Source organism: Biomphalaria glabrata, chromosome 7 (genome assembly GCF_947242115.1).
Source record: "Biomphalaria glabrata chromosome 7, xgBioGlab47.1, whole genome shotgun sequence".
Taxonomy (NCBI): Eukaryota; Metazoa; Mollusca; class Gastropoda; family Planorbidae; genus Biomphalaria; species Biomphalaria glabrata.
The window spans coordinates 25,081,822-25,106,409 of record NC_074717.1 but is presented as its reverse complement, the minus strand read 5'-3'; positions in this window follow the sequence as shown (position 1 = coordinate 25,106,409).

Below are 24,588 nucleotides of genomic sequence, written 5' to 3'. Positions count from 1 at the left end.
ATTTACCTGTCTTTTTAAAAAAAAAAAAATTTGGATATGTTCCATAAACTATCTTAAAGATATAGATTTTTAAAAAAATGTTATACTTATAATGAACTCCATAAATATAATTACAATACAAACATGTGCAGAATCCAATCAATTTGGTTCTGCTCTAGTGAATGATGATTGTGAAGAGATATAGAAGGTCTTTATTTCCTTCCATAGTCCATAGTATTTTATACTCCCCTAGACAGCAAATAAAAAAGGCCGACTACTATGGCTTACAAAGCTACTTATGTTTGCAACTTATCTCCCTTCGTTTACTCTTCCGTTGGGCTGTTTGCATGTTCCTAGTTTTACCACAGTCTGCCATACTCCTAGAAGCAAGTGAACAAAAGATTTAAAGAATTCACTAAATTGTCTGTTGTGTTAGGGTTAAAATAATTTGAGCTGTCACATGGATAACAAAATAAGACACAATCATGATTTCCAACGGAAGTGTTTGGATTTACGAATGTACTTCATGGTGGTAATACGATCAACTTTTTCAAACCCGTATTGGATGCTCACACCAAGCTGATTTGTGTTACGTAATACCAGAGTCTATGCAAACATTAGTAATAACGTTTGACTTTGAGTCTGTGGGGCAAGCCAGACTGTCTCTTAGAGAGTGGCGGCAACACCTCCGCTTGCGCACGCGATTTCGTCTTCTTGATCTCAGTCGGCAGGGCTGGTGACGCCTTAGCCTGCGTATCTTCTGCTTTGTCGAAATCCGGTGGCGGCCAGGGCAATAACTCTGAATTGATTTCGTCGTGAGACGCAGTGGATGAGGCGCACACTGAAGCCGCCTCACGTTTATCTTCTGCTTGCCCTAAAGACAATTGTTTACTTTCACCGTCTGGTAGGCAGTCGCCTCTGCTGGGAGAGAGTTTTCTGCTGGCTGCGTCTCTTTCTTCATTGTCCTGTGCCTCTTGACCCTCGTCACACCCACTTTGACCGAGCTCATGGCCGCCCCCTACTGCTATTTCACGGTTGCTGGAGAACTTGACATTCAGCGTCTTCACGTCTCTGCTCATTCTAGACTCGTTTTTGTCCTCGTTATCTAACAATGTAGGTTTCAAATGTCGCCCACGTCCGTGCACGGATTCGTTCGCCCCCGAAGACTCGTCGGAAGTAAAAGCCATTTTGTCGCAAAGGTTTCCTCTACGCCTTTTACTCTGGATTGAGCGAATCGGCGACGAGGCTGCCGGCGTTGGGACTAGTGCCGTGTTAAGTCTCTTCATACCGATCTGTTTGGCTGTGCTGTTAGTCGACAACCTCAAGTCTGGTTGAAGTTTACTTTCTGGGTAATCACTAGTATAAGTATTGTCTATGTCCGTTTCATTGGTGTCTGCATTCTTGACCAATTGTAAGTGCCGTTTCCCGTTGACTATGCTGAAGGTTCTGTCGGCGCTTTCGTTTACAACATTAGAATTAATTGAATTGGCTTCATCATTTAGATCATCATCACTATTAGCTGCTTTGTTTTCTACAATATCCAACTGATCGTGCTGGTAATGTTCCGAAAGCTCTGTTTCTTGTGAATTGTACACTGTGCTCACGTTCTCCTCCTCACTTCCATCTTCACGAGCACAAGCGCCTGGCGTCCTTGTATCTTTGAGCTTGTCGTAGTGATTCCCCACCTTTTTGTGTATCAGTTGCAGAAATCCCTTTTTCGGTTTCTCCGGAACGTCATCGCCTGAGAACCTGTGATTGAGGGGAGTCTGCGCCAACATTTCCCTGTAGCTTGATTGTTTTGAAGAGTTCGACTGCCTATCGCTCTCTTGCTGCTCCTCTGCGGGCTCAAATTTCCCAGGGGAATCCTCAATGCCCATCCAACTTCTCTTACGTGTTTTGACTGCGCTCTCAGCGTCTGGTGATTTGCAATGCAACTCAGGAGACAAATCCTCATCGCTGCTAACGACGTAGACCGGGCTTTTCCCTGTTTGACGTGGAGATGTTTTCTGATTAGATGCCATTTCTTTGCGATAAAGCACGCCATCTTCGTCAGAATCTGGGGTTGGCTCGTACTCTAATGAACTATGGGCTTTATCATGATCGGGAAGTAATACTGTATCATTTGGAGACCCTGCAGTTTTTGGTATGTCTTCGTAGGCCTCTACTCCAGCCTTGTCTTGATTTGTAATATTTTCAAGGTCTTTGCTTGCATTGGGGTCTTGCCCAAAGCCGACTCTATATTTCTCTAAGGTGCCCGTGGATGGAATGTGGTCTTCGTGATCCTGTGTAGTCCGTATGGAGGAAGACGTACTGAACAGCTCGCAATTGGACATCAGGTTTTTAGATCGGCTAGCATTCTCTCTATTGGTCCTGGGACTTGGTCTTAACAGTGGCCTGTAGTGTGTCTTTTTAGGAGGTATGTTTGGCTGGTAAGGGCTGTTGGGTGCTGGGGTTTTCTTGCTGCGAGTTGAGCCGTAATGTTTCTTAACCAGATTGTTTTCTTCAAAGTCTCCCTCCTTTACTTCTCTGCTTGGTTGCGCTGTTTCTTGTTTAATGTCAGCATTGGTTTTGTCAGCATCAAACTGTCTCATATTTTGTTGGCCGGATGTATTTTGTCTATTTTGTCTAATGTCACCGGACAGAACTCTGTCTGAAGTATGACCACTTCTTTGAGAAGTTCCAGAATGAATGTTTCTAGGTTTAGATTTTTGATACTTTTTCAGCCGCTCAAACAGCGGGAGTTTTCTCCCATCATTAGCCTGCCCGCCAAAGGGCGGCGCCTCGGGAATGAACGGATCAGATGATTCGCCTCGAATTTCCAACGTGTACTGTCCTTCAGGTATAGTCGAACTAGTGTCCTGGATATTTCTATCTGACTCATCGCTGGTAAACCTGATAGGTGCTTCAGCCTCTCCCACCTTGATCCCTTGCTTATTGTTTAAGATAACGACGAGCTTTTGAGGAATCCTGTCGCATTGGAAAGAAACACTTTTATTTTGAGTGCTCCTGTTGCTGCTCTTGTTCGCTTGAAAACCCTTTGAGGCGCCAGCTCTGACTGGTATCCGAGAGCTACGCCTGTTGTTTTTTTTAGCTACCCGAGTTTTTTCTTCTTTGGATGGGCCGCCAATAGAGGATGACCAGCAGTCAATGTTATCGATGTCTAGCCGGGTGCTATAGGCTCCTTCAGAGGGGCACTCACCTGGCACAAAGCTGTCTTCGGCATCCGAGCCACTTCTGGAGTTATTGGTGTTTGTATCCCATGCCGTCTTTGTAGAAGAGTCCATGCAATGACTGCACAGACCAAGTGTATTAATGTAACGACAAGAAGAGTTATCGTAGCACAAGTAGGAGCATTCTTCTAGTACTAGAGTATCCACAAAGAAGTTCTCAAAGTTTTCATCGCCGTTGAGCTCTTCGGCATCTTGAAGAATTCTTGTTTCGCACAAATCATAAGCTGACTGAATACTATCTGCACATTGTGTGGACATTGAACTAGCTTGGCTGCCCCGATGAAACTGCATGATTCTCTTGGATTTTAAATCCCTAGTCACCAAAGCGTTGGACGATTTGTCAAGCGTGTTATTTACTTTATTAGTCTTGTCGTCTGTATCATCTTTTGATTCACTCTTTGACATTGTCAACAATGCTTTTTGTTTTGCCTTGATTAATGCCTTGCTTTTGATTTCATTATAAGAAATTTTCGTATTTTTCCCACTCGTTTTTGGTGGGTCGTTTTCCAAAGGCTTGTCTATAGTTCTTCTGTTAGTTTTGCCGTCACACAATAGTTCTTTCGTTTTATCAATAGCGCTCGAGTCGAGTTTTCTTATCAAGGGCGTATCTTTAACGGTTCCGTACATCGCGATCTGGGAATCAGTCACAATCCTGGACAAAAAGGCGCTCTCGTCCTCATAATCACTTTCATCATCTTCTTCGTCTTCAAGGTTGTCCAGAGACTTATTCTCTTTCCGTGTTAACGTTTGTGGTTTGCTGGCTCGGCGGGCAGGGCTGGATGTTTTGAGACGTTTGGCGTGTCTTAGCCTGCCTTCGATTTCCTTCTGTATGCCATCTTCCATTTGTTTAAAACTTTCCTGGACTCTCTTATCTACCGAAACAGAGGAGGCGCAAACTTTAACATCTTTCCCTGTTGACTCATGTTTCTGAGGTTTTATATCAAGTTCAGGTAGTTTCCCCAAAACTGCTTGTTTCGACTCGGAGTTATTGGCCTTCTTGTGCGTTACTTTGACAGGCGGAGCACGCATGATTTCTTGCGTTTCATTGTTTCTATTCACGTTGTCCCTTTTTGGATCACTCGCTTTGATTTTCATTGGCTGGGAATCTTTAACAGTTTTATTATTACTTGGGAGGTGCACAGACTTGCCTTTACCAGACACCGTTGTATTCGACCCCGCATTGTTTGAAACTGATGGTAAAAAGCTTTTCCCTGCGCAAATTTTGCTGTTTGTTTTTTGGTGGCCGCGATCTTGTTCAGTTTGGGCAGGATTCTGGGCTTTTTGAGCTATATTTGGCAACTTTAAGCTCGACTTTGGAGTCTGTTCAACACCATTCTTTAGCTGGGATGTTCCTGTTTTTATTGAGGGTAACTGGGTCTTGATTGATTCTCTTTTTAACTTTGTGGCCACGGACGCCTTGGTCATCGAGCTATCTTCTTTACTATTAGGATTAATAAATTCCGAAGTATTTTTCTTAGAACTATCAGCTCTTCTGCTTCCGTCTGTAATCTTCCTGTGATCTTCATCATCTAAGTGTCTCTGTAACCCAACTGTTTTCTCACGCTTGTTGGTCGGTTGAGTCGAAGTTTTTACTTTATCGACACCGGAAACCTGCCCCGTCGTCTGTTGAGTTTGACGTCTGCGCTGTATATCACGAGATTTAGAACGAGAGCTGGATTCAGCGGCTGGGGTGATTGCCACGTTCATTTCAGAATCCGATGACTTTTTCTTGATAGCTTTGTCTGGTTTCACTTCCGCATACGTTTCTGCAGCATTACCTGCAGGTGAGAGAGTTGAGATCTTGTTAGCTTTGGTCTGGACAGGAGGGGTCGACACTAATACGGGTACCTTGTTTTGCTTCTTTTCAACGACAATTTTATTGCCCATGACAAAACAAGGGAATGACTTTTTGTCTTCGTTGTTGCCTTGCTCCATTTTCTTAGTTCTCACGTCCGGCAGGTGAATGTTACTTTCATTCTGTGATCGCGTCATTTCCGGAGGAAGTGTGTTGGACCTAGAATTTTTCAGCGCGGCCCTCACCAACTGTTTATCCACTAACTTTCGCAAGTTTGCTATTCTTGCCTCTTCCACGGATACAGTCTCCGTGTGGGCAGCCATGTTAGAAGTCTGATAGCCCAAGCACTTTCTGTAGTTGGCGAAATTGTCATTGGCATTCTGCATGTTTATATTGTTAATGCAATCTATAGCAGACGTGGCTATATTGTCTACACTATTGACTGATTTAAAATCTGCCTCAATGTTATCTTGACTTTTTAACGTAACGACAGCGTCCTTTGAATCAACAAACTTACTTGGATATTCTGTTTTGTTTGTATTTTCATCGCCGTTTTGACTAGAGAGTAGCTCTTTCTTTTCACTTCCATGCTCGACTGTTTCCTGTATGTCAATAGACTTTGCTACTGTTAGGCCTAGCCTGCTATTTGTATCATGAGTTTTGCTATTTAAATTTACATCTTTACCGTTAGTTGAACTGTGGGCGAGATCTTTCTTTCTGTTGACCGGGATATTACTTTTCATAATATCCCTTTCTTGAGGAGTACTGACGCACTCATGAGAAAAGCCAGTTTTGTCCAAAATTATTTTTTCGTTTATATTTAAACATGTCGATGGCGTGTTGCGTTGTTGTGTTCGTGCTGTTTGACTGTCATCTAACACTGTTACAATAGCATCGTCGACAACTCGTTTGTATGCAGCTCTTAGCTTGCTAGATAATTTTTTGTCGTCAGAATCACTGTTTTTAAAAGAACTGCTCAAATCACTAGATGAGTGAAGTGTCGTTTGGGTTGTACAAACATGTGCTTTGGTTGTCAAGTTTACATAGGCATCTTTTTGAGGTTTGTAAACTCTGTCAGGGTTTAGGCTTGTGACTTTGAGTTTAAAGGTGGTGGATAATTCTGTTTCTGCTTCTGTTTTCTGTAACTCCAAGCCCCTAGTGTCCACATTAGTTTCAGTCATTGTCTCACCATCGTCCAGCTTATTGTTTACCGAGTAATCATGGCAGTCTTGCGAATTTATTGACGGAATAATCACCGTTTCCATATCCCCAAACTCAGGTAAACCGTTTCCCTCGTTCGACATTCGGGCCATTAGCCTTGCATATCTGTTTTTGATGATTTCGTTTGGAGATTCGACCCCAGAGCAATCCGTTAACTCTGCTACCTGTTCGTAATGTTGGTCTGAACTTCGACCAGGTTCTTCAGCGCTGGATGAAGACGAGTTCGACTCCTGGGATGTTTGACTCGACGTGCTGCAACTTCTTTCATTGTCTTCTTCCGTAGCACCACATTGACCAGTTCTAAAGGACTTTGGGTCCAGGTGTACACTGTCCTCTGCCGTAGCACCAGATTGACCAGTCCTAAAGGACTTTGGGTTCAGGTGTACACTGTCCTTGTTGTCTTTAATGTCCTGACTGCGACGAAATGACGTCGATCTTTTTTGAAACAGGCTGGTTGGGCTGGCATCATCTCGCTTGCTTTCAGGGGAGATCTGGACAAGCATTCCGTCCTTGTTGTAGCTGTATCCCTGATTAAAGAGCCACTCCCTCCTTCTCTCTGCTGGCATTGTTTCCAGAAATCGCTTAGCGCGCTCTTCGAAGTTAGTTTGGTCCACCTGCTGAGGCTTCGACTCAATTGTATCATCCAAAGTGTTGCTACTAGAGCTCGCAGTCACACTAGAAAGGCTGGACGAGTCGCTTCTTGTATTCACCACATTCATCAAACCTGTTCTGACTTTCAAAGCGCTATTATTTTGTCTGGACGTTTTTTTCGACCCTTCGTTCTGCGACAGTCTAGACTTTTTGACATCAGTCATATTGAATGACCAAAATAATCAATCAAATCAAAATTCATCAGTGGAGCTACTTTTAGAATCAATTTTAACAAATAACTATCATTAACATCATCATTTCATATGTTTTCTAAAAGGTATATTTAAAATTGTAAACCTGTTTGCATAAAGAAAGTTAATGGTGATGTTTGAACGGGGACGTCTTGGCTAAACTAAGCTCCAGAAGAGTTTGACTGTCATCTTTATGGCTTTGCTAGCCTTGTTGTACATCAGCACAGCGGTCCCCTTTATGTGTGTTCGGATGTTCTTCACCGATGCCATGGTAACATTCTACGTGCTCAAACAGATCATCATGTCTAGGGATTACAGACAAAGTTTCAACATGATTCTGGTTTTGTAAATTAGCTATTATGTATCGATAGGCATATATATATTTAGGTCTGTAATGTGAGAACTTAATTATTGAAACAAAGGTTGATCAAACATCTGTCTGGGGACAAAGACACCAGACACATGTATCAGGTGACACTTCGACGAAGACAAACATCGAGCCGATTTACTGCTGCATCATTATGTACTGTTGGCTTGAGTTTCAAGGGGCCGGATATAGCCCGCTTGCCTTATTTTGGGCATCCCTGATTTAAAAAATTCCGCGGAAAGTAACCACATTCATCTCATGTTAAATGTTTTATTAGATGTACAACCTTTAAAAAAAAGTTATATCAAAACCAATTATAAGTGTGGCTTATAATAAATGTAAAAAAAAACAACTCATTTTATAGCTACTCTATGTACTCCAACTCATGTATTTCTGTATTTCTCAAGATTCTAAGGAACAGTATTACCCAATCAGAACCTCATTGCAAGTTTCTTTTTTATCTCTGAGATAAATGTTTGCACAAAGCTCATTTAACTTCTTTAGGCTCTGTCCTGCATCATCCAAATGTCAGTTGAATCACGACTACCAGCTCTGATGAGTTGCCTAAGGCTTAGCTTACTCTAAATAAAACCAACACTGTTCTGGAACCTACGCTGTAATACAGTGGTGACCAACCTTTTTTAGACATGGGAGCAATATAGGCCCACACAGCTGTCTAGGGCCACAACATCCGAAAGAGTTGTCAAGTTTCATAGAACCGCTAAACATCGGCTTCTATGTGCAGAAGTTTCGATAGCACCGAGTCGCTTGCCGGAAATGGCCCTCGAGCCTTAGTTTGGGCATAACAAATGTATTTTTAATGTTAAACGAACTAGTCTGGCCTGATCGAATGGAAAATTTCTGATTGAGTATGAGTTGTGCAAGAGACTGATTAGTCGCCATGTCAAACAAGATGGTGTGGTAAATAGTAAATACATTTTCATTTATTAATCCGTAGAATATATGTCTACTTCCTAAGTTTTAGATCTAGAACTAGATCTATTATTATAATTATAGCAGTGTGTGACGTTTTGGTGCCGCGTTTTAGCGCTGGATATTCGGATGTTAAGTCAGACAACACACAAAAAACAATAACAAAAAAAAAAACAATAATCAATTAATAGGCCTACATCTTAACAAGTGATTCACCAGGCTTCACCAGATTTGACAACTGATAGGTCAATATCACAACAAGTGATTCACCAGGCTTGACCAGACTTGACAACTGATAGGCCAATATCTCAACAAGTGATTCACCAGGCTTGACCAGACTTGACATCGTCCCGAGACATGACGTTAAACTGCGCTCCTCTTTCCTTAGCACTTTTGGAGCTCAAAAGTGCCCTACTTCTTTTCTATCATTGTGTCTGCCTCCTCTTTTCCTAAGTCTGCCTTCATTGATCATCACACTGTCTCCTTAACTTTAAATTCTCACTACGTCCTAGACCAGTCCGTTTGCCGTGGACTGCGACGGGTAAGGGGGGATAAAGAGATCCTGGTGTTTGAGTGGTGGCTATCTGAGGATAAACCACAACAACACAATACTTTGGCTCCAAGTTCCCCTAGACCTGAGACCCAGATGGCCCGCTCTGGGTCAACCGGCTGGTCATGCCGAGCTACCAGCATAGGTCGACCTATGCTGGAGGGCGGTGGCTGGAGGGTCAATCAGGGAGCTGCTGTATCGGACACATGTCCGATGTAGCAGCTGACTGAGTATAGCACCTGTGTAGCCCTGGCGGGCTCATTCTGGACATCCGAATGGCCCGTCCCCTTGTTGGACTCGATGGCGGGTGGGGAGCACAGGTGCCGAATTAACCAAAATATATATGGACAAAAAAACACACACAAAACTACTTGCCCCAGACCTATGTCTGGGCAAGAAACGTCGAATTGACGATAAAAAAGAGGAGGTCCCAAAAAGCTGTGCCACCTGGCCATCATTTCTGGTGGTTAGATGCACAGAGGAGGGAAAAAGCCTGACAAAGTTGAGCCCTTTTATTATCTATAAGGGACTCAAGTCAGTAGTGGGAGAGCCCAAGAGTGTGTCTAAGCTACACAAAACAATGGAACTCCTTGTAGAAGTAGACAGCAAGACACACTCTGATATGCTTTTAAGATGCAGAAGACTCTGTGATCTCCAAGTGGAAGTCATGCCACACAAGAGTCTGAACACCAGCAGAGGTGTAATCAGCTCTAGGGACCTACTGGAATGTTCCGAGAAGGAAATAGTGGAGGGCATTGAAGGAGTCACCCATGCCCGGCGCATTACCAGGCGCAGGGAGGGTGAGGAGGTCAAAACCGCCACTATTATCCTCACATTCGGAACTAGGACACCGCCAGAGTATGTGAAGGCAGGATACCTACGAGTTCCAGTGAGGCCCTACATACCTAACCCCATGAGGTGCTTCAAGTGCCAGGGTTATGGACACGGCGCGGCAGTCTGCAAGAGGAACACTGTGTGTGCCAGATGTGCTGGAGAGGGTCATGAGGACAAGGGCTGCATAGCCCAGTTCAAATGCCCAAACTGTCAAGCTGGCCACTCAGCCTACTCCAAGGACTGCCCTGTGTGGAAACAGGAGGTTGCCGTGCAGGAGTACAAGGCAAGAAACGGATGTACCTTTAGCCAGGCGAAATCGGCTGTACTGGCCCTACCCAAGGGCCAATTTGGCTTGACAAAGACCTACGCCCAGGCTGTTGCTAAGAAAGGAAGATCCATAGCCACACAGACGGACACATTGACCCCCCCCCCCTCCTCCTCCCCCAACTCAGAAGAAAACACCGCCAAAGAACACACCTCTGAAGAAACAAGAAAGCCCTGTTGTCATGCTAAAGAACAGGTTCTCTGTGCTCGCTGATGAGAGCATGGAGACTGAGCAGCATGTCAAAACCAATACTCCGGGAGAACCCAGAGACATCATGTCTGACACAGGTTTTCCTCAGAGAACCCAGCCAGACACCCCAACCTCTACCGAGTTAGAGGTTGACCAACTCCCTAAGGGGAGAAATCAAAGCGGAGAGGATGCCCGAGGTGAGAGAGGAGGAAATAACCTCCGCTCTAACCAGAGGGATCTCCCCTCTCCAGAATGAAAGACTTCCCCCAAAAGGGGGTTGTCCTCCTCTCCATCCAAACCCAAGAATAAAATTACCAAGGTCACTGGAATAAAGGGAAACCCCTCCGGGGGCCTCCCAAGGCCAAATAGCTCCAAGTAGGTCATCTAGAATAAGCCATGGATTCCAGAATTGTACAGTGGAATTGTAGAGGCCTCAATGCCAATTACGAGGAAATGCAGCTACTGATGGACTCTGAGACTCCTGTAGCTGTCTGCTTACAGGAAACATTTCTGAAAGATTGCATAAGCTTCCAAAGCTACCGTGCTTACACCAAGAATTTTGAGGATGCAGAGAGAGCATCAGGTGGAGTCTGTATCCTTGTGAAGGATAGCATCCCCCATGAGAGGGTAGAACTACAGACCACACTACAGGCCGTAGCAGCTAGGATAACCCTTCACAAGGTTATCACTTGCTGCAGCCTGTATCTACCACCAGGCGCTCCATTAAACCGAACAGACATGGAGGACCTATTGAAACAACTCCCCCGGCCTTATTTAATCCTTGGGGATTTCAATGCCCATAACACCATGTGGGGATCCAACAATACCGACACAAGAGGTCGTATGCTGGAGGATATCTTCCTCCAACATGATTTATGCATACTTAATGATGCATCACCGACCTACTTGCACCCAGGAACTGGATCATTCACATGCATTGACCTCACCGTATGCGTCCCCGGACTTCTGGACGATTTTAAATGGTAAGTTAGCAATGATCTACGGGGAAGTGATCACTTCCCAATCATCATTACTAACAATCTCCCTTCATTGGGACGACCTCAGCGGTGGAAACTGAATAAGGCCGATTGGGAGCAATTCCAAAAAAGATGCTCTGAGGATATCACAGAAAATATCCTCCATGAACAGAACCCAGCTGATACCTTTGCTAGCAAGCTACTAAGTATAGCCAGGAAAGTTGTACCCCTAACCTCTGCAAATCCAAAACGGCCTAGCAAACCATGGTTTGATACAGCTTGCAAAAGTGCTATTGGTGATAGGAAAAAACGACTGGCTGCATTTATAAAGAATCCTTCCAAGGAAAACCTAAAGCTATTCAGGATACCTAGAGCAAAGGCTAGACAAACCATACGGTCAGCCAAAAGGAATTCCTGGAGAAGTTTTGTCGGCAGTCTGGATGCCAAAACTTCTGCTAGAGCGGTTTGGAAGGCAGTAAGGCGAATCAAAGGGAAAGAATCAAATGCACCAGGGCATTTGAAAAACCAAGGACGAACTGTCACGTCCCCCAGAGAAATAGCTGACTGCCTTGCATCCTCAATAGCAGAAAAATCATCCACTGCACACTACACGCCAGAGTTCCAAAAAGTCAAAACCAGGGAGGAAAGACACCCCATTGATTTCAGGTCAGAGAACAATGAAGACTACAACAAACCGTTCTCGCTTGAGGAACTGAGGGAATCGCTGGACAAGTCACATGACACAGCGCCTGGAAAAGACGAAATCCATTACCAGTTCCTCAAGCACCTTCCCGAACCCTCATTGGCAGTCTTGCTAGGGGTCTATAACTGTGTGTGGCAAACAGGCTGGAGGAAAGCCACAGTTATACCGATACCTAAACCGGGAAGAGACGGCTCTGACCCAGCTAACTATCGACCAATAGCACTAACAAGCTGCATCTGCAAAACATGGAAAGAATGATTAACAGTAGGCTGGTCTGGTACCTGGAAAGGAATAAAGTGATCTCAAACTACCAGTGCGGATTCCGGCAGGGGCGGACAACAACTGACCACCTGGTAAGGCTGGAAGCTTATATTAGAAATGCATTACTCAGAAGAGAACATCTAGTAGCTGTATTCTTCGATATAGAAAAGGCCTATGACACAACCTGGAAACATGGCATTCTACGTGACCTGGCGCTTATGGGGCTTAAGGGACACCTCCCCCGTTTTGTGGAGGAATTCCTGAAAGATCGAAAATTTCAGGTCCGAGTGGGCAACTCCGCTTCTGACACTCATGACCAGGAAATGGGTGTACCCCAGGGCAGCATTCTGTCAGTCACCCTGTTCAACATTAAAATAAATAGCATCATAAATGCGCTGTCCCCTGGCATAGAGTGCTCTTTGTATGTTGATGACTTTGTCATTCTTACTTATGGGAAAAACATGAACACCTTAGAAAGGAAATTACAGCTATGTTTAAACAAAATTCAGGGTTGGGCAAACTATAATGGTTTCAAATTCTCAGACTCCAAAACAGTTAGTATGCATTTTTGTAATCTAAGGGGACTACACCCAGACCCTGAACTATTTATACACAAAAAGAAGATCCCTGTCGTGAAAACTACAAAAAAAGTTTAGGCCTCACCTTAGATTCCAAATTTAATTTTCTCCCCCACATTAAGGAACTTAAGAAGAAATGCCAAAAGTCATTAAACATACTAAGAGTACTCAGCCATACGGACTGGGGAGCTGACAGAGATACCTTGCTGCTGCTCTATCGGAGTCTAATTCGATCCAAGCTAGACTACGGATCCATAATATATGGAGCAGCAAGGAAGTCGTACCTAAAAATACTGGAACCAATACAAAATGCTGCCCTGCGTCTCTGTCTCGGCGCGTTTCGTACATCACCTATCCCAAGTCTCCATGTGGAGGCTGGAGAACTCCCCATGGATATAAGAATGAAAAAGCTTGCAATGCAGTATATAGTCAAGCTAAAATCCAACCCCACGAACCCCGCTTTTGACTCCATATTTAACCCCACAGAGGTAGAATTATACAATCGAAGGCCTAACGTCATACAGCCGTTGGGCCTTCGAATGAGAGAACCCATCCAAAATTTAACCCCACCCATTGACCAAATCTCTAAAATAGAAACCCCTCAGAATCCTCCTTGGCTAATGAATAAACCCAAATTAAATTTATCCCTCCTTAATTTCTAAAAAGAAAATACAGACCCAAGCATACTACAAGTCCACTTTAGGGAACTGCAGGAGAGCTACGGAGATTGTGGCACCATCTACACAGACGGATCCAAAATGAAGGGAAAGGTCGCGTGTGCCTGCTCCTTTCGGAACAAAACAATCTCCCGTAGACTCCCCGATGGCTGCTCCATCTTTACGGCCGAATTACACGCAATATTGCTTGCACTTATGGCCGTAAAAGCATCAGAAAGGAGTAAATTTATAATCTGCTCCGACTCCAAATCTGCATTGCAAGCTTTGGGGCGGATGAAGACTGACATCCCATTGGTACATAAGAGCCTGAAGCTGTTGGACCTAATAACAGCCGACCGTAGGGATGTCACCTTCATCTGGGTCCCCTCCCATGTTGGCATTGAGGGAAACGAAGCCGCAGACAGAGAAGCAAAGAGAGCCCTAAATCATGCGCTGTCAGGAACCCAAATTCCCTACTCGGACCTGAGACAAAGTATTGCCTCTGCCACCTATCGAGAGTGGCAGAACCGATGGGAGGCTGAGACTCACAGTAAACTCAGGCAGATTGTGGCGGATGTCAGGTGGCGGCCCACATCTAAGGGTCTGACAAGGCGTGGTAGCACAACCATGTCCAGACTTAGGATTGGCCACACCTACATCACGCACTCTTTTGTACTGAAGAGAGAGGAGCCCCCACTTTGCGAGTACTGTGACTCTCGCCTCACCGTGGAACATATCCTCGTTGATTGCCCCAGATACCAGGATGTCAGGGCGAAATATTTTAGAGCCACTAATCTAAAAACACTATTTAATAATTTCGACCCTGGGAAGGTACTGGGCTTTATTCGGGAAGTGGGGCTATCTACGAAGATCTGATTTCTGAATTTGTGAACATGCACTATTTACATTAGATTTTTACCAAATATTTAAATTTTTACTACCTTTACTATTTTAACTGTGAATAGACCTTGATTTTAATTATATGACTGTATAGAATCTGGCCCTTGTTGTTTAGAGAGAGAGTAGTCCTTAAGGGACTGCAGGCACGACATGGCCTAAATTGTGCCGATGTGCCTCAAATCAACAAATCAACCAGACTTGACAACTGATAGGCCAATGTCTCAACAAGTGATTCACCAGGCTTCACCAGACTTGACAACTGATAGGCATAGGCCAACGTCACAACAAGTGATTCACCAGGCTTCACCAGACTTGACAACTGATAGGCCAATGTCACAACAAGTGATTCACCAGGCTTCACCAGACTTGACAACTGATAGGCCAATGTCACATGTGATTCACCAGGCTTGACCAGACTTGACAACTGATAGGCCAATATCTCAACAAGTGATTCACCAGGCTTGACCAGACTTGACAACTGATAGGCCAATATCACAACAAGTGATTCACCAGGCTTCACCAGACTTGACAACTGATAGGCCAATGTCACAACAAGTGATTCACCAGGCTTGACCAGACTTGACAACTGATAGGCCAATGTCACAACAAGTGATTCACCAGGCTTGACCAGACTTGACAACTGATAGGCCAATATCTCAACAAGTGATTCACCAGGCTTGACCAGACTTGACAACTGATAGGCCAATGTCACAAGTGATTCACCAGGCTTGACCAGACTTGACAACTGATAGGCCAATGTCACAAGTGATTCACCAGGCTTGACCAGACTTGACAACTGATAGGCCAATGTCACAAGTGATTCACCAGGCTTGACCAGACTTGACAACTGATAGGCCAATGTCACAAGTGATTCACCAGGCTTGACCAGACTTGACAACTGATAGGCCAATGTCACAAGTGATTCACCAGGCTTGACCAGACTTGACAACTGATAGGCCAATACCACAACAAGTGATTCACCAGGCTTGACAATTGATAGGCCTAAATCACAACAATACTCTTTTGTTTATGATTCATAAATAAATATAATAAGAGAGATAGAGAAATTAAGCATTCACATACAAACATCATAGTATCCTACACATTAACACACATCTGTCACTGACACCTGGACAGATTTCCCCATTTCTTTAACGTAAATTATTCAATACCGTCAGTGATCAGAAAATGTTTTATACATTCACAATTTAAAAGCACATAAAAACATTATAACATGTAGGTCTATCAATATATTCAAAAACATTGCTAAATGAAAAATCAATTATGTTAAAAACATTATCGCAAAAACGTCCCGAGAAAAACGGCGTCACCATAACGTCATGCTTCGCATAATAATACTTTATTATATATAAATATAAGCCTACCATAAGTAACCATAACAAAGGGGCAAAGCTCTTTCTGTTTTTACAGACAGCTTAAGTTGTTCAGAATACCAAAGTGATATATCTAGATGTACCAGAGTCTTGCGTCTGCGATTAGATTCCGATTCGTTACAATTAATTATCACCGATTATTTTGAAACTAATCATAAAAATATATAAAAAGAGAAGTTGTTGTCTTTTGTTATCTTCACTTCCTGTATTTCAATGCATGTTGTTTTAACTTCCGGTCTGTAGCATGCAGACATCAGCTCAGTGCGCATGCTAAAATGAACACGAAGTTCCTAGATCTTTAAAAGTTTGTCATTTCTGGCGGGAAAAATTATAAATAGCTAGCTATTTGGTGTATCCGGCGTACTAAAAATAAAGGAACTGTGGATTAGCTTATTAAAAAAATTAGGTAGGCCTAGATATGTCTGTGTAGGCCTATATATGTCTGAGTAGGCCTAGATATGTCTGTGTAGGCCTGTATATGTCTATGTAGGCCTATATATGTCTGAGAAGGCCTGTATATGTCTGTGATGGTCTGTGTAGGCCTTTATATGTCTGTGTAGACCTGTATATGTCTGTGTAGGCTTAGATATATCTGTGTAGGCCTATATATGTCTGTGTAGGCCTGTATATAACTGTGTAGGCCTGTATATGTCTGTGTAGGCCTAGATATGTCTGTGTAGGCCTGTATATGTCTGTGTAGGCCTGTATATAACTGTGAAGGCCTATATATGTCTTTGCAGGCCTAGATATGTCTGTGTAGGTCTGTATATGTGTGTATAGGCCTTGATATGTCTACATAGGCCTGTATATGTCTGTGTAGGCTTGTATATGTCTGTGTTGGCCTGTATATGTCTGTGTAGGCCTAGATATGTCTGTGTAGGCCTGTATATGTCTGTGTAGGCTTATATATGTCTGTGTTGGCCTGTATATGTCTGTGTAGGCCTGTATATGTCTGTGGCGGGATGGGTATAAAATCGACCCTGACATTCCTAAACAATCCGACCCACAAATTGTGTGCCATGATGTGATTCCTACCATACCAATTGTCAAAACGTAATAAGGGGAGTAAACCTATATATAAATTGAAATCTCTCATTGAGTAGTATTTATTCTCCTTATTACGATATGAAACAAAATAATTATCCACCAATAATTAATTAATTGGCTATTTTTTTAATTGATTCGTGTCTTGTCAGGCTCAAAGAATAATGTGCAAAGTTTTAACTTGATCCGAGAATGGGAGAAAAAACATGTTCAAACTTTTTACCAAACAGACAGATAGACAGAGTGAGTTGATATAAGCTTTATAATATTGTATGGAAAGTAGGTTATATGAATAATTTATTACATGATTTTGAAACTATCTGATAAGTGCTTTTACTAAATGAAAAAAATATAACACTTGGAATGAATCTCTTAATGTGAAAACAATCCTGCTACTATATACATTAACAATAATAAAACATATACAAGTACAGGACATTCCCATTCAAGGCATCTGAAGATTCTCAATCAACGAACATATTGTTTATGATTCATTTTCAATCCTTGCCGATTTCTCAGGCATATGGATTTCAATTTACAAAATACAACCTTTATTATTTAACATCTCATGGGGCGCGATGGCTGAGTGGTTGAGTACTTTGCCTTAGAACCACTAGCGGATCCAGAACTTTGGAGTGGGGGGGGGGCGATTTTTTTCCAAACCCTAACGCTAACGCCCAGTAAACCCTAACCCTATACATAAACGTGCGTACAGCACAAACACACACACACACACATATATATATATACATATATATAAGAATAAATAAGCAGTATTTCTCAGTATTTTCATGCATTCTTCACTGCAGAAACGCATTCTCCTGACATCTACAGCTCTTTATCCATCAGAGGAGTTCGGGGCGAAGCCCCGACCCAAAAAACGTTTTGATGCATTTTTCACTGCAGAAACGCCTGCTCCTGACATCTACAGCTCACTATTCATCAGTGAATTTCGGGGCGTAGCCCCGACGCATAAAGCGTTTTCATGCATTCTTCACTGAAGAAACGCATTCTCCTGACATCTACAGCTCATTATTAATCAGTGGAGTTCGGGGCGAAGTCCCGACGCCAAAAAGCGTTTTCTTGCATTTTTCACTGCAGAAACGCCTGCTTCTGACATCTACAGCTCTTTATCAATCAGTGGAGTTCGGGGCGAAGCCCCGACGCCAAAAGCGTTTTCTTGCATTTTTCACTGCAGAAACGCCTGCTCGTGACAACTACAGCTTACTATTCATCAGTGAGTTTCGGGGCGTAGCCCCGACGCATAAAGCGTTTTCATGCATTCTTCACTGAAGAAACGCATTCTCCTGACATCTACAGCTCATTATTAATCAGTGGAGTTCGGGGCGAAGCCCCGACGCAAAAAAGCGTTTTCTTGCATTTTTCACTGCAGAAACGCCTGCTTCTGACAACTATAGCTCACAATTCATCAGTGATTTTCGGGGCGAAGCCCCGACGCTAAAAGCGTTTTCTTGCATTCTTCGCTGAAGAAACGCATTCTCCTTACCTAAAGCTCATTATTCATCCTATTAAAAAAGGACCTTTTGAATAATATTGTACTTGAAAAATATTCTAATTTGAATGTATACGCCCTTAATACATTGCAAATAAAACCGATTTGTTCCTTGAAAAGATCAGATACCCCACATATTTAGATTAAGGCTTTGAGGATCGCCGCCGAAAAAAAAATTCGATAAATAATATTCAATAAAAGTTATAGTCCTAAATTTAACTAGAAAAATATTAGATTGAGTAGAGGTTGGAAAAAAGGCTACTCATCTCAATCGTGACTCTTATACTGAAAATTTGTGTTTGAATTCTAACTTTTCCAAAGCAAAGTCTTTCTTAAAATAATTATGATAAATTCATGTGAAATTACATAAACTCTGTCTGGAAATGGGAGGGGCGGTAGAATGAAAACGATTTATCCTAGCTCCTTTTTATAATTTCTGCTAATGATTGCATTTGGCATTAAAGAATTCTCGATACGAGAATTTAATTTATAGCATATATAAATTATATTAGTGGCTGATTTTTTTTTTACATTTTGTAATTTCTTAACTATAATACAAAAAGAAATATTATTGCTTTGTCCGATAAGGGAAAGGAGATGGCATGTATCGCCCCTTCCACCTTTTTCCTTTTATATTTACTAATCATAAAATTTGAGATTTGAGTGTGGTGCGACATAATAGACTAATGGTTTCACATATCAATTATATAGAAATTCAACTATTTTTGTTCACAAACTATGATTCCTCCATAAAAATATGACCGCCCCCCCCACTCAGAGGGCTAGAGCGGGGAGGGCAGTACATGCAATCGCCCCCCCCCCTTACCCCACCGAATCGGCCAAGATACCTGAAGGAGAGCACATTAATATCAAATTTATATATCAATGCAACTAATCTTGCTCACAAACTATGATTTCTCCATAAAAGTAGGACCGCCCCCCCCCAACCACTCAAAGGGTTTAGGTGGGAAGGGCAGTAGAGGTTTCGCCCCCCCCTACACACCAATCAGACAACAGAGGAACGACATAATATAAAGATCAGTTAAAATATCAATAACAAGTTTTAATCATATAGATATTTAATTGATTCTTTTGGCAAGCTGTGATTTCTACAAATAAATTGGACCGCCCCCCCCACTCAAAAGTTTATGGTTGGGGGGGGCGGATTGATGTCCATCGCCCCCTCCCGACCCCACCTAATCGGCCAACATACTAGAGGGGGGGGCGAAATAATCTAAAAATAGTTTGAAATATAAATAATTAGTATATATTATTAACATAAGTAATAAATTCGTATACAAATTGTGTGACTTCTATACTAAAATTCGTCCGCCCTCCCCCCTTCGGGGGGGGGGGTCGGCCGAGTGGGGGGGGGGGCGATCGCCCCTACCGCCCCCCCCCCTGGATCCGCCAGTGCTTAGAACCCGGGGTCCTGGATTCGAATTTCGGAATTTAAGGGACCACTGAGTCCACCCAACTCTAATGGGTACCTGACTTTAGTTGGGGAAAGTAAAGGCGGTTGGTCGTTGTGCCGGCCACATGGCACACTGCTCGTTATAACCATTGGTCAAAGAAACAGATAACCATATAGATCGCAAGGTCGACTTAAGTCAATATCTTTATTATGGCGGTCATAACTGCTGTCATCATGACGTTGGTGAATCTTTAGTTCTTGCCAGAAAACATTCAAAATTGTTCTGCATTTTGTACACAGTATTCCAGCAGTTACTTTTTGTCTGACTTATTTTCTGCTCCTTCATTTTGATTCCAACCAATGCATTGCTACACTGTTCAAGATAGTACTTGTGAATTAGAATGGACTTAGTAGCGGGGCCAACTCGTATGCATATATAGCCAGTCCGTCCCTGCCTGTATGATCATTTTGTAGCTGTTTAGTGTATTTAAAAGTGTGGGTGTGGGGAGGGGAGTTGAGCTTCAACCCCCAGCCCCCTGTATCTGGAATTTAGTGATTCCGGCTTACTATAACTGTTACTATAATTGTTAATAGATCTATATGTATATATATAAATGTTGGATTATTCAAATCCAGCAACTGGTAGAATAGTCGTAGTGGAAAGGAAGGGGGGAAGAACCCGTGATTAAGAATGTACATCTACATTTTACCCCATGTATTGGTGACACTGGTAAAATCATATTGACAGGCTACATAGGTATTGATAGAACAAAAGGGGGGGGGGTTGAATAATAATTTGCTTAATACATTTTGATAGACAAATTTACTTAGACTAAGTTAAAAAAAGTATTCCCCTTACAGGGACAGTGCAACATTTGAAGTACTGTCTAGTGGACTTTTCCCGTGTTCAAGTGGAGGCAACTATCTGTTTGTGTCGACAAGTGCTCGAAGAGATTCACCTCCCCTCTTCCCATCACATATATACTTCTCTCTCTCTCTCTCTTATTTAGCTGAATTGTAGTCAGCATATCATGCTATCTTAGCCTTATTACGACTATTTTTTACCATGCGTGAAGAAATTTAATATATTTTAATTTTAAAACCTCGTATGCCTTCACATACTTTGTACGACCTCATGAAATTTCAATGCACAAACTTATGTTTAGCTTCTATTATATTCATTTTAAAGTTTTTGAATGCTTGAAAATATACCGTTACGTGTTGATACCCAGTCGTTGGTTTGTAGATTTAAAGAGCCAGTACAACTAATCAATTTAGGCGTATTAATTCTGTATGAAAGGGACATCACTATTCGCAAATCAGTCCACTCTTTACACGACATTTTTGTTATATTTCGTATGCTATAGATCAAGACATCGAAATTTTATCTACATTCACACCCTATAGGCAATTAAACTTTTCCCCCCACTATTTATAGCTCGTGGAAATCTAATAGACCCACCGACACGAATTTGTATAAAACAATTACTAAAACTAATGTTATACTAAATTTCTATAACTAATGTTATTGAATGATAGTTAAATTGATGGCAATCAATAGGACAAGCTCTCTTTCAAGGCCTCAAGAAAGAAACTTTTCTCTTTGGTTAAATACATATATATGAAATGTTTGATGCATTACGCTCCACTAGTATAAAATAAAACACTGCTTCTTAATTGTTCTAAATTAAATTCGACTTATATACATACTATATCCATTCTTTCTATTAATAAAGAAAAGTGAACTCTTTATTTAAAAAGCAAGTAACTTATATAGTAGGAGTTTTGATCATTTTTTTTTTACGAAAAATCGTTAGAATACAAGCTAAACAAAACATTCGGAGAAGTAATCTCTCTTATGAATATAATCTCCATTTTGTTCTTCTTAATAATGAATGGGTTGTGAAAATGATGTATTGTCATGAAAATACTTTCTTCCAAAGTTGATTTTAAAAAAAAATGTTTCGCTTTTAGAAAAGAAAAAAAGTAGCCATTGCATCAGAACTTTGAAAGGTCTTAAATATAATGATGTCGGATTTTCAATTTCTTTTCTAATTTTCGTGATTTGAACGAGACGGACGGTCAGACAATAGGAAAGACAGGAAAGATCAAACAAACCAAAACTAATACCAGGGTGCCACCAACAATGTTTGTGCTACGTCGATATTATTATTATTTTCCTGGTGTATATTGTAGACTCCAGACACTTTATGTTGTAGACTCCAGACACTTTATGTTGTAGACTCCAGACACTTTATGTTGTAGACTCCAGACACTTTATGTTGTAGACTCCAGACACTTTATGTTGTAGACTCCAGACACTTTATGTTGTAGACTCCAGACACTTTATGTTGTAGACTCCAGACACTTTATGTTGTAGACTCCAGACACTTTATGTTGTAGACTCCAGACACTTTATGTTGTAGACTCCAGACACTTTATGTTGTAGACTCCAGACACTTTATGTTGTAGACTCCAGACACTTTATGTTGTAGACTCCAGACACTTTATGTTGTAGACTCCAGACACTTTATGTTGTAGACTCCAGACACTTTATGTTGTAGACTCCAGACACTTTATGTTGTAGACTCCAGACACTTTATGTTGTAGGTTACAGACACTTTATGTTGTAGACTCCAGACACTTTATGTTGTAGACTCCAGACACTTTATGTTGTAGGTTACAGACACTTTATGTTGTAGGTTACAGACACTTTATGTTGTAGGTTACATTAGAGACGCAAAGTATCCTAAGCATTTGTTTCCCTGACTGATTGAGGCAACCCATTCCATGCTCAATGGCACTAGGAAATATTGAACACTTGTAAAAATTAGTTCTAGGATATGAAAAAAAGAAATGTGCTTTTATCTTTGTGTTTTAATGTGTAGTTTATTTCGTTGTATTTTACAAATACAAATCCAATTGTAATTGTGGGTGTGTGTGTGTTTAGACAAGGTTTACTGGGGTTAAGGTTTGGAAAAAAAAGGTCTACCACACTCAAAAGTTCTGGATCATTTAGAGCTCCATGGAAGGCAGACGGCAGGAGATATTAGTCCCCATATGTCAACTAATATTGTATTAGTCCCTGTATGTCAACTAATATTGTATTAGTCCCCATATGTCAACTAATATTGTATTAGTCCCCGTATGTCAACTAATATTGTATTAGTCCCCGTATGTCAACTAATATTGTATTAGTCCCCGTATGTCAACTAATATTGTATTAGTCCACGTAAGTCAACTAATATTGTAATATTATGTCAACTAATATTGTATTAGTCCCCATATGTCAACTAATATTGTATTAGTCCCCGTATGTCAACTAATATTGTATTAGTCCCCGTATGTCAACTAATATTGTATTAGTCCACGTATGTCAACTAATATTGTATTAGTCCCAGTATGTCAACTAATATTGTATTAGTCCCCGTATGTCAACTAATATTGTATTAGTCCCCGTATGTCAACTAATATTGTATTAGTCCCCGTATGTCAACTAATATTGTATTAGTTCCCGTATGTCAACTAATATTGTATTAGTCCCCGTATGTCAACTAATATTGTATTAGTCCCCGTATGTCAACTAATATTGTATTAGTTCCCGTATGTCAACTAATATTGTATTAGTCCCCATATGTCAACTAATATTGTATTAGTCCCCGTATGTCAACTAATATTGTATTAGTCCCCGTATGTCAACTAATATTGTATTAGTCCACGTATGTCAATTAATATTGTATTAGTCCCCATATGTCAACTAATATTGTATTAGTCCACGTAAGTCAACTACTATTGTATTAGTTCCCGTATGTCAACTAATATTGTATTAGTCCCCATATGTCAACTAATATTGTATTAGTCCCCGTATGTCAACTAATATTGTATTAGTCCCCATATGTCAACTAATATTGTATTAGTCCCCGTATGTCAACTAATATTGTATTAGTCCCCGTATGTCAACTAATATTGTATTAGTCCACGTATGTCAATTAATATTGTATTAGTCCCCATATGTCAACTAATATTGTATTAGTCCACGTAAGTCAACTACTATTGTATTAGTTCCCGTATGTCAACTAATATTGTATTAGTCCCCATATGTCAACTAATATTGTATTAGTCCCCGTATGTCAACTAATATTGTATTAGTCCCCGTATGTCAACTAATATTGTATTAGTCCCCGTATGTCAACTAATATTGTATTAGTCCCCGTATGTCAACTAATATTGTATTAGTCCACGTAAGTCAACTAATATTGTATTAGTCCCCGTATGTCAACTAATATTGTATTAGTCCCCGTATGTCAACTAATATTGTATTAGTCCCCATATGTCAACTAATATTGTATTAGTTCCCATATGTCAACTTATATTGTATTAGTCCCCTTATGTCAACTAATATTGTATTAGTCCCCATATGTCAACTACTATTGTATTAGTCCCCATATGTCAACTACTATTGTATTAGTCCCCGTATGTCAACTAATATTGTATTAGTCCCCAAATGTCAACTACTATTGTATTAGTCCCCGTATGTCAACTACTATTGTATTAGTCCACGTATGTCAACTAATATTGTATTAGTCCCCATATGTCAACTACTATTGTATTAGTCCCCGTATGTCAACTACTATTGTATTAGTCCACGTATGTCAACTAAAATTGTATTAGTCCACGTATGTCAACTAATATTGTATTAGTCCCAGTATGTCAACTAATATTGTATTAGTCCCGGTATGTCAACTAATATTGTATTAGTCCACGTAAGTCAACTAATATTGTATTAGTCCCCGTATGTCAACTAATATTGTATTAGTCTCCGTATGTCAACTAATATTGTATTAGTCCCCGTATGTCAATTAATATTGTATTAGTCCCCGTAT